We start from the raw sequence: 10,613 nt of genomic DNA, 5'->3' as shown, positions 1-10,613 counted from the left end.
TTCTGAAGATTGGAGAAATGACTATATAGGCTGGGTATGTAGGTACTTATCTAACATGAGAAAGGTCTAGAGTTTGTTTCCTTGTACCAGATAAAAACAAGGAAAAGGAAAGAAGCAAGATAGATTATTTAAAGTAAAATTTCAGAATCTAACACATTGGACAGTCATAAAATAACTAAAATTTGAGACTTTTAATCTACTGCTCCATTGCAAGCCTTAGGCTGGGATGTACAATATTAAGAAAGAGAAGATGAGTCTTCTCCAACACAGTTTATGATCTAATTAATAAATAATATTTGCCATATATTAATATGAATGATATGGGAAGAAACTACATGATAGAAGAGAAGCAGTTTATCCGGTAATGTGGTCCCAGGACTAGTGCTGGTGTGACATAGGCAGTGAGCATGAGAGAAAGCAGAACAGAAGATAGTCTAAGCTGGATCTGGAGGAAGTCTACTGAAGAAAACAAGCAAAGGAAGACATTCAACAACAACATGGTGGCACGGGATTTGACTATGTGAATTGGATTTTACTTGGATGCTCTAGGTTTACTATGATAAAAGGGAACTTCTTTTTAAAAATTCTCTAGTTTTAAACTAGATACCAATTTCTTGTTGATTTAAAAAGCTTTATTTACAAAGGATAATCTTTTAATATGTGAGCATTAATTACAAAAAAAATAACACCATTTACTTTATATTTACAAATAAAACCAAAATGACAAATATACATATATACCCCCAGAAGAAATGAGGAATGATTGGATATCTCTGGGAGTTCTTCCCTCCATTTTCTACCTGAGACTACCAGACAGCTCAGGCACAGCACAGTTGAATATGACAGACAGGCATGAGAGTTTTTTGGTAAGGAAAGTACCTGAGATTGGAGAACTATTAATCTGGGATGTTGAAATTTTGTTTTTGAAAGATGCTAAGAAATAGACATTGTGGCTTCATGAGAATGAAATTAAGTAGAGAAACAAACTGCAAAAAAAATATGACAACATATGCTGACTTTAAAATCAGTGAATATACAGACTGAATCATATCAATCAGAGTTTTGTATTTCAATAACATCCAGGATGTGAATGTTTGCCTTCCTCAATTGGTTATAAACAGCTAATATTGCTGGACAAGTATACTTGCTGTTCCTTGTTGGTTTCTGGTCCAGATGGCAGAGTATACAAGTGTTGATAGAACATTGTCTTATAATAACACTGCAGTGCCATGTCCTGAGTAGTTCACACAATAAATCCTGGCAGTGGTGACATGAGACTATGATAAATATACCTCTTTGCTTGCTTTCTTGTGTAACTTTCTTTCTCTGTATTTCATGTTTCCTTTTTTCCAGACAGTTGGATTACTACGGTCAATCACCCATTTTCTTTTACAGATTGTCTTTGCTACTATTTTAGTTATTAAAATTTACTTTTAATTATCATTTAATGATTATTATTTGTGAATTTCATATATGAATAAGATGTATTTTGATCAAATGAACCCCCCAGTTCTTACCCTCCAAACATTTCCATACTCCTGGCCACTTTTACACCAAACTTGATGTTGAGTTTTAAACCTACAGAGTCTACACAGTGCTCTTAGTATGTACATGTGTGTAAGGTCATCCATGGAACACAATCAGTCTCTCAGAAATTGCAAGCCTGAAGAAACACAACCTTTCTTTCCCCGTCAATTTTCAACAGTTCCTCAGCTTGTTGTGGGGCTTTATGAGCCCTTCCTATCTATACCAGAGTTTTGCGTGGCTTGATCTACTGCAAATCTTATATATGCATTCACAAACATTTGTGTTCATATATACACAGTTCCCATCATGTTAAAAAATACTGTTCTAAAGAAGTCCTTCAAGAATTACAGTGCTTAACACCCCCCAATCTTCAATAATTCCTGAGCCTTGGCCAGGGAAGGTGTGATGTGGACATAGCACTTAGGGTAGAACACTCTAGTCTCTCATATGTTCTTGGCCAGTTGTGAATCTGTGTATTAATTGCCATTTATTGTAGAACAGATTTTCTCTCATGAAGGTTGAGAGGTACACTAATCTATGGATATAAAGATAAGAACATAAGGACTAGTTTAATACTATATCCATTTAGCAGAATAATTGTTGGTTTTCTCTTACAGCCTATACTTAGATTTGTTTTTTGGCCTAATCATCAGTTCCATCTTGTGTATCATATCTTAAGTCCATTCAGGAAGTAGTTATTACCATAACGTTTGTGAAATTAATGAACTGATGGACTAATTATTACAGTTCTCAGGGTTCATAATTGAATAAGGGTGTTAGTTTTTTCTTCCAGCATAGATTGAATATTCTGATGCCATGAAATCTATGAATGAAGTTTCCAGTTTGATCATCAGCTTTATTATTTTATATTCTATTATCCAAGCAAATTAGTAGTGTCTTACTATCTGCTTCTAGAGAGTAAGAGAAATCATCATGATAATGGCTTGGGTGGCCGCAGGCAAACAGGTAGAAGGGTGGTAGCTTATGTCTGGTACTCAACTTTTATTTGGGAAAGCCAACAGTATCTGCAGCAGGAACTACCCCTCTGCATAGCATAGCACCATTTAAGCCCTGTTATTATATGCTTTTGTATATTTAGGAAAGCTTCTAAAACTCTAGGTTTCCACTGACTTTATCAAAGGTCTTTAATATCAATTATCCCTCTGTATAATCCTTTCTCTCCCCTACTCTCTCTTTTCTATCCCACTTTAATTCTTTCTGTTCCATTATGACCCTTTCACACTGTTTCTTGCTTCCTGCATGGAAACATATCCTCTATGGCCCCTTTCTGTTTCCTGATCTCTACAAGTCTCATAACACATAGTTCTAAAGTTTCAAAACTAAGATCTACATATGAGACACATTGGAGGACTGCCGTTTTTCTATTTCAATTTAGGATTGTTTTAAAGATGTATTTGTACAGTAAATCTAAATAAAACATACAGCAAAAATTTAAATTGTATCTATAATATTCAAGTTATATCATTAATTCATTATATTTGCCACTGACAAATACATTCTACAACTAAATGAAATCATATGGCTGATTTTAATGCACATTTTAATCATTGACAATGATTCTATTTCTGTTACTAGTAGCAACCTGTTTATAAGAATAGAGTTTATATATTACTTTGTATTTTTTTCTTTTTCTGTGTTCTAAATTCCAATGTCTCATTTAAAAATGCCAGTACCAGTATAGACAAATGCTTTACAAAAATTGCTTGGTTTCTGTTACTCATTACTATTTCACCACTAATTCCCTAATTTATTTAATTCATACAGTAAATATTCATTTAGCACCCATTATACACTGTAGTATATTAAGCATCGATATGCACAAGAGCCAAAATGGCTGCTGTCTTCACATTAAAAACAAGAACATCATGAATTTTTCAGACAAATGGATAGAGCTAGAAAATATCCTGAATGAGATAACTCTGACCCAAAGAGACATTCATGGTGTGTACTCACTAATAAGTGTATATTAGTCAATAAAGTTCAGATGCCCATGATACAACTCATAGACTGTAGGAAGCTTAACACAAAGGAAGGCCCAAGTGTGGATATCTGAAATTCACTTAGAAGGGGAACAAAATAATCCTAGGAGGCAGAGGGAGGAAGGAAAATGGGTGGGAGAGGGGAGTATGGAGGAGAAAAGGAAGGGCAGGATGACATATAGGGAGAGACAGGAGGGACACTCAGAAAGCCAGAAGAATGAATTGATTGAACATGCAGCAGTGAGAGTTAGGGGGCAGGGGGAAGTTCCAGAAGCTCCCAGAGACCTGGGGTGTAAGAGGCTTCTAGGACTTAATAAGGATGACATTTGGGGATGACATTAGCCCAAAATCTCAACAGTGTGGAGATGGAATAGTGGGGAGTGGAGAGACTACCTCCAGTAGATAGACATGACCCCCCATTTGAGGCATGGGGACACCCACCAATCTTCAAAATCCTTGACCCACAATTGTTCCTATCTAAAGGAAATAAAAGGACAAAAATGAATCAGTCTGGAGGAAAGACCATCCAGAGACATCCCCAACATGTGATCTATCCAGTGCTTAGGCATGAACCCCCAAGACTATTACTGAGGCAATAATACGTATGCCTGAGAGGAGACTCGCAAGGTTGTCCTCTGAGAGGCTCTATCAGCAAATGCTGAGACAAATGCAGATACTTTTAGCCAACTCCACAGAGTTGGAGTTCATGATGGTGAAGACATGGCAGCAGGAACACCTCAGAGCTCCTGTGTTGAATAGTTATATGCCATCGTGACACAAACTAAAGTCATCTGAGAGGAGGAAACCTCAATAGAGAAAATGCCTTCATAAGACCAGGCTGTAGAGCATTTTTAAAGTAGTGATTACTATTGGAGGGCTCAGCACATTGTACATAGTGCAGCCCTGGGATGGTTGTCTTGGTTTCTATGAAAAACCAGGCTGAACAATCCATGAGGAGCAAGCCATTAGGCAGCACTCCTCCATGGCTGCTGCATCAGCTCCTGCTTCTACTTTTCTGCCTTGTTTGAGTGCTTGTCCTGATTTTCTTTAATAATGAATGAGGTTGAAATGCAAGCCAAATAAGCTATTTCCTCCTCAAGTTGTTTTATCGTGATGTTTTATCACACCAGTAGTCATCATAACTAAGATAGTTCCTATTTTAAAACTGTAAGCAGAAGGCAGAAGACATACTGAGAATGGAATGAGTCTTTTGTAACCTCAATGCTCACCACCATGATATACCATCTCTAACAACACCACATCCTCCTGTCTTTCTCAAACAGTTCCACCAAGTATTCCAACATAAAAGACCATAGCAGGTATTCACATTCAAGCCACAAGGCATAATATATAGTGACTGACAGGTGCTTTTGACAGGTCTTTGGTTTCCCTGGAGGTACAATATAGCAATTGACCTTGATTGTTTATTGAAATAGTGTAGATTAATTGTTTGCACCTGGTTATACTATCCATTTCCTTGTAGGAAGGGTAAAGAATATAGACTCTTTAGGTACTTATGATATGTAATTTGAATATGGAAAACATTTAAAGTAGGTAAAGAAGGCCCACTGTTCCTGAGTGTCGGAAATAAGTTCAATATTTGCTTTGCTTTCATCCCTCTGTTTTACTATACAATATACTTTTATTAAGGGTTGTATTAGTGTATTTATAGATTTAAAACCTCATTCCAATGATCTAACTGTGCAATTCAGACACAAATGATTGCTATAAAAACTGAAAGAACTATTTGGAATAGAAAAAAGAGGAGGAAATAAATATTGCTTTGGGGAACCAGAGGCCTCTGTGAGGAATTAGTATGTAACTTGAAATTTAGAGGGTAAAATTAAGCCTTATTTGTGCAGAGATCAAAAGCAATATTAAGGTATAAGGATGAACAAGTGTACTAGAGACATTTTCTAATTTATTTTTCTAATTCACAATCAGTTCTTTGTTTTGGTTTTCTGATTTATTTCTATATGGAAGTTTGATTTAAAATGCATAGTTAATTTTGACAAATAAACTTTAACATACAATGTTGTATTTCCAGTTCTTGTGTTGCGTCTGATGATTCTCAGGTCACCTGAAATGATAATGATGACCAGAGCCACATATCAATTTCTTGTAGAAATAATCATAGGGAACAGAACACTGAGCAAGAAGCCACGTTAGACTCTCACATTTCCCTGAAATGTGAATTCATTTGTGAAAAGACCATCTAAAATTCTTACAGTAAATGCTGTCTATGTTTATGTTGGAAATAGTATAGTAGGTCACATCTTGTCCTTCCCTGTGATTTGTTAAATTTTGATATAAAAACGTTTCATTTTAAAAAAACTTATGGGTGGGATTTAATGATATGACAGGAATTTTGGGAAGTATATTTAACATTACAGTCATAGGTGTCAGCATGAAAAATACAGATGTCTTTCATAATCCAAGATTTTTCTTTTTTATTAAAATATTTCAAAACTATATTTTGAACTTATTCTTTTTCTTCCCATCCAGATCCTCTTGAGCTCCTTGACTAGCAACTTTCTGTTCTCTCTCTTTCCAAAACGAACAAATAAACAAACAACAGAAAAAATAAAAAAACAAATCAAACAAACAAAAAATCCAATAATACAAAAAAAAAATCAAAACCAAAAGCAAAAGTGCCCAAATACAAAAAGAAAATGGAAGCCCATTTGTGTTGGCCAACTTCTCCAGGGCAAGGGTCTACCATGGAATATGCTCAATATACTAAGTGAAACTTCATTGGAAAAAACAGATTTCTCCTTTGCAAACAGGTATCAGTTGCAGATATCTTATTGGTTTGTGCTAGAATCTCATACCCACTTCCTCCTCTAAACACTGAACCCCATCTGACTTGAACTTGTACAGGCCTCCCGCATGTCGTCGTAATCTCTGTGAGTCCATTTGTGCATCAACTCTGTTGTGCAACATTACTTCCTAGAGTCAGTCATTCACCCCCCTGTCTCTCACATTTTTGTGCCTCCTCTTCTAAGTTGATCCCTGATCCTTGAAGAAAGGGGTTTGATGAAGACATCCCACTTAGGAATGAATGCTTCATCGTCTGTCATTCTCTTCAATTTGTACATTTGTGGGTCTCTGTGTTAGTTCCATCTGCTAGAAGCAGATGCTTCTCTCATGAGTGCTTAGAGAGGTGCAGATCTATGAATACAGCAGTAAGACTTTAGGAGTCATATCACTGCTGTTTTTCTTTAGTACAATAACTGTAGTGAGTTTTCATCTAGGCCCATGACCTAATTAATCACAAACTTCAAAGATTTTCTTAAGGGTATCATTATAAAAGGTTTTTAGGTAGCTCTGTTTAGATATGTTTTGAGTGTAGATTTGTTCTTTGTTAAAATTTGTATAGATTAAGAATAGTCTTATGGGTAGGGAGTGGGAGAGCATCTCAAATCACATGGGAGAAAGAATGTAATCAAAATATACTTAAATACAAACATTGTTTTAAATAACAAAAAGCCAAACAGAATAAAAAAAAAAAAAAGGAGTATGCTCATTTATGTTTGAAACTCTCAAAAACATCTAGTCTTAGTAAGGTAAAAGTAGCATTTTATTGACTATAATGCATAGCAAGAATTTGAACTTAATGGCTATATGTAAAACACACAGGACTTCTGCCATATGGCATACCAAAGAGAATAATCTCATTATGAGCTCTGTGATTCTTAGAGTATACTAATGTATACAAATGCAAACATATACCTGCACAGGCATGCACATACACATACATATTTACCATACAGTGATAGAAGACAGAAGTGATCTGCTAAACAGACCAAGGTAAGAATATCAGCTGTCCTCCAACTTAGAGGGGGTTCAAAAATAGTATAAGTACATATAGTTTCATAATTGACATCATCATTCGTTTTAGGAATATTTTGGAGCACAAAGACCATGTGATACAGCTTCAGAAATTCAAAAATTAATCTTATGTGCCTAAACCTGTACAGGTGGTACTTTTAGAGGGCCTTCTTACTGTGTTTAGTATGGCAGACCATACACGATGATCTATGCAATGTAATGTCTTTGGTCGGCAAGGCACTTGTGCTATGGTGACAGTTAAGCCTGGCACTATGCTACCTTTGTTTAGCGTTTCTAAAAACTTAATTTTATTCAACAGTTGGTGACGTCTTCTGAGAAATATTCAAGCGGCAGTGTTAGCTTTCACTCAATTCTTTAAATCCATTCTCTGAGTCTACCTGATAAAAAGCCTATTCTTTGTAGGATTTTGATTACTGTTACCAAGTCCTGAGGTTTTTTAGAAGACTTCTTTCTCCAAAGCCGGATGGGAAGAGATTCAATTTTCATCACTCATACCCATAATGCTGCTGTTGTTACACAGGCCAACAAGAGCACGCACCACCTTGTCCTTTCTGTTTATCTTTACTATTTGGATTCAACATATTGAAGAAAGAAAATAAATCCTGGTAAAGTGGCCTTTCAGGGTAGTTTGTATAACTATGGTGCATCTTTCTTTCCTCTTCATCTTTCTACCAATTACTTTATTAAAGATTTGTGTGTGGGATGGTGGTAGGGATGGAGCAGAGGACCTCATTCATACTAGGCTGAATGCTCTGAGATTGAACTGGAGTCATATCCAGTCACCTAACAGATACTTTATATTTTATGTAAATTATATACTAAAATTATTTTTTAAATTGAAAATTTAAGAATTTTGATTCATGATAATTTCTAAGTGAAATGTTTATAAAACTAATTGATGATATTGATAAAGGTCAATTTGAATATTCAGCCACCTTAAAATTTTAATGGGGAGCATATAAACCTACTTGTGCGTGCGTGCATGCATGCATGCGTGTGTGTGTGTGTGTGTGTGTGTGTGTGTGTGTGTGTGTGTTTGTGTGTAGGCAAGAAGTCAAGTCAAACTGCAAAATGTTGGGTTTCTTCCTTTATCACTACCTAGTCTTTTCAAGCCTCTGACTGAACTTGAAGCTTACCAAAACATATTGCATGGATCCTTCTCATTTCATCTCCCCAGAGCTGAGATTATATTGCATGTACCACTGGGTCTAGACGCTTATGTGGACAGTAGGTATTCAAGCTTTATAAACTCATGCTTGTGCCTTATCACTTTAGTGATTTAAGCCAGATTTCCAGCCTTGTGTATATTTTTAAAATGAAATTAAAATTTAGTTCACAAGCAAAAGGACATAAGACTCCTACCCAATTTCTTAAACATTTCTCAATGACTATTCCAGTGGAGGGACTCAGGTGAAGGACTTCATTCACCCATTCTACTTTGTTTCTCAGAGACCCATACCCAGCAAGCTGCTTTCCTTTTTGATTTTCTCTTAAAAAATATTAAAAATGACTATAAATTTTTGGAAAAGTAACATTTTTATGTTAATCTAAGAATGTGGCAGAACCTCTGAGGTGCCAGTTCCTGTGCCTGTGATGAATGAAGTGTGTGTTAGAGGCAGTTAAACTGAGATGCATTATTGGCTTGATTCTCATCAAGCTCAAGTGAAGAAAGATGCCCCTGTGTTCTGAATCCCAGAGGGAAAAACGTACAGACTTTGAAGCCAGGTACGTAGGCTTTAAATCCTTGATCAAGCATGTGTCAACTGAGTAATCTTTGGATCTTTGGCTCCTTGCTTCCTCTATTGTGAAACAAGAATGCTATTAAAACTTATGCCAGGCGGTGGTGGCACAAACCTTTAATCCCAGCACTTGGGAGGCAGAGGCAGGTGGATTTCTGAGTTTGAGGCCAGCCTGGTCTACAGAATGAGTTCCAGGATAGCCAGGGCTATACAGAGAAACCCTGTCACAAAACAAAACAAAACAAAACAACACAAACAAGCAAAACAAAACCAAAAAACCCCTTGAGTTATGGGCATGTTATGAGAGTTAGGGATACTGATGTGTGCAAAGTTGATGTAGTACAGGTTAAATACATATTTATAAATACCATTTTCCCAGGAGGCTTGCTGGAGCTCTTAGACTTGAATCCGTAACTGCCAAAGGGTGATGTGTCTTCCTGTACTTCTCTCTTGTATCCTCTCTGGTTGACTTGAGTACCTTCTGAAATGTAGATGGTATAGATGGTAAATCTTAGGAAGATAGTATGTGCTGTGAGTTGAAGGAAGTTTACACTTGAGTCTACTCATAGGCTTTTTTCATTTGTGTAGAATAATAAACTAGTTATACTCTTGGGATAATTTACTCTTATTACTCTGAAATGATGTTTGCTCTCTTCATTCTTTTCTTGGAATGGCTTGTTTTTGCTTAGTTTGAACAATGAAAACCACATTGTAAAGTGAATTATTATTGCAGTCTTAATATAATATTATTTTGTTTCAGTGAAGTATTTTCTAACAATTAAGAACCTTAACAAATCTCTTATTTTTCCAAGTTAATTTCATGTTAGGACAAAAGGCTTATTTCTTCAAATGGTGAATTATATGGAAAATGTTTATACATCTTGGTTAATTTATGTGTGCTTGTTCTTGATATATTTAATTTCCTAATATTTGTTGGAAAGCAATGGCTGCATTAATTTGGAGATGCAAAGCAGCTTCCTTTCACATTCATCTTAAAAATGATGAATCTTTTAAAAGAGGAACAGTGGAGATACCTGCACTTTTTTGTAATAGTATCTGGATGCCTTGAAGTTTGAATTATGGGACAGTATTTCATGTTCTGAACATTGATGGCTTTCAGCCTGCAGCCTTCCTCCATAACTTATGTCCTGCTGAATCTTATTGCTTTGTTTCTCAATATGTTTTGGATTTTCCCCAGTTCTCAAAATATCAAAGACCCCAAAGAAACTTTCTTCTCTGACAGTATTTCTAGTTTAATTTGCACTGGCATGTTTAAATGATGATCAGAAGAAAATTTAGATAGTATGGATGGTGAAAGAAAGGATAACTTTAGCAGAGAGAGTATTCATCACAAGTAGCCCATTCCTCTCCCTTCTTATACAGGAGTCACTGCCAGTAGATAATGAGAAGCGAATTTAGTGAAAAACAGAGATGAAAGTAACCGTTCTAATCAAATTCTGCCATAATACCTCAGGTGTCTGCAATTTATGTCACA

At 35.9% G+C, this 10,613-nt stretch overlaps 1 long non-coding RNA gene across 1 annotated transcript; it reads right to left on the bottom strand.

The window, feature by feature from the left end:
• Nucleotides 1-5,428: 5,428 nt before the first annotated feature.
• On the bottom strand, nucleotides 5,429-9,589 carry LOC116095379. Its single transcript, XR_004120581.1, has 2 exons — nucleotides 9,487-9,589; nucleotides 5,429-5,607 (listed from the first exon to the last, which is right to left on the bottom strand). It is a non-coding gene; the product is annotated as an uncharacterized LOC116095379 (long non-coding RNA).
• Nucleotides 9,590-10,613: the final 1,024 nt, after the last annotated feature.

Source organism: Mastomys coucha, unplaced genomic scaffold (assembly GCF_008632895.1).
Source record: "Mastomys coucha isolate ucsf_1 unplaced genomic scaffold, UCSF_Mcou_1 pScaffold18, whole genome shotgun sequence".
In the NCBI taxonomy this organism is placed as follows: Eukaryota; Metazoa; Chordata; class Mammalia; order Rodentia; family Muridae; genus Mastomys; species Mastomys coucha.
The sequence above is the reverse complement of the archived record's forward strand: the minus strand, read 5'-3'. Positions and strand labels throughout refer to the sequence as shown.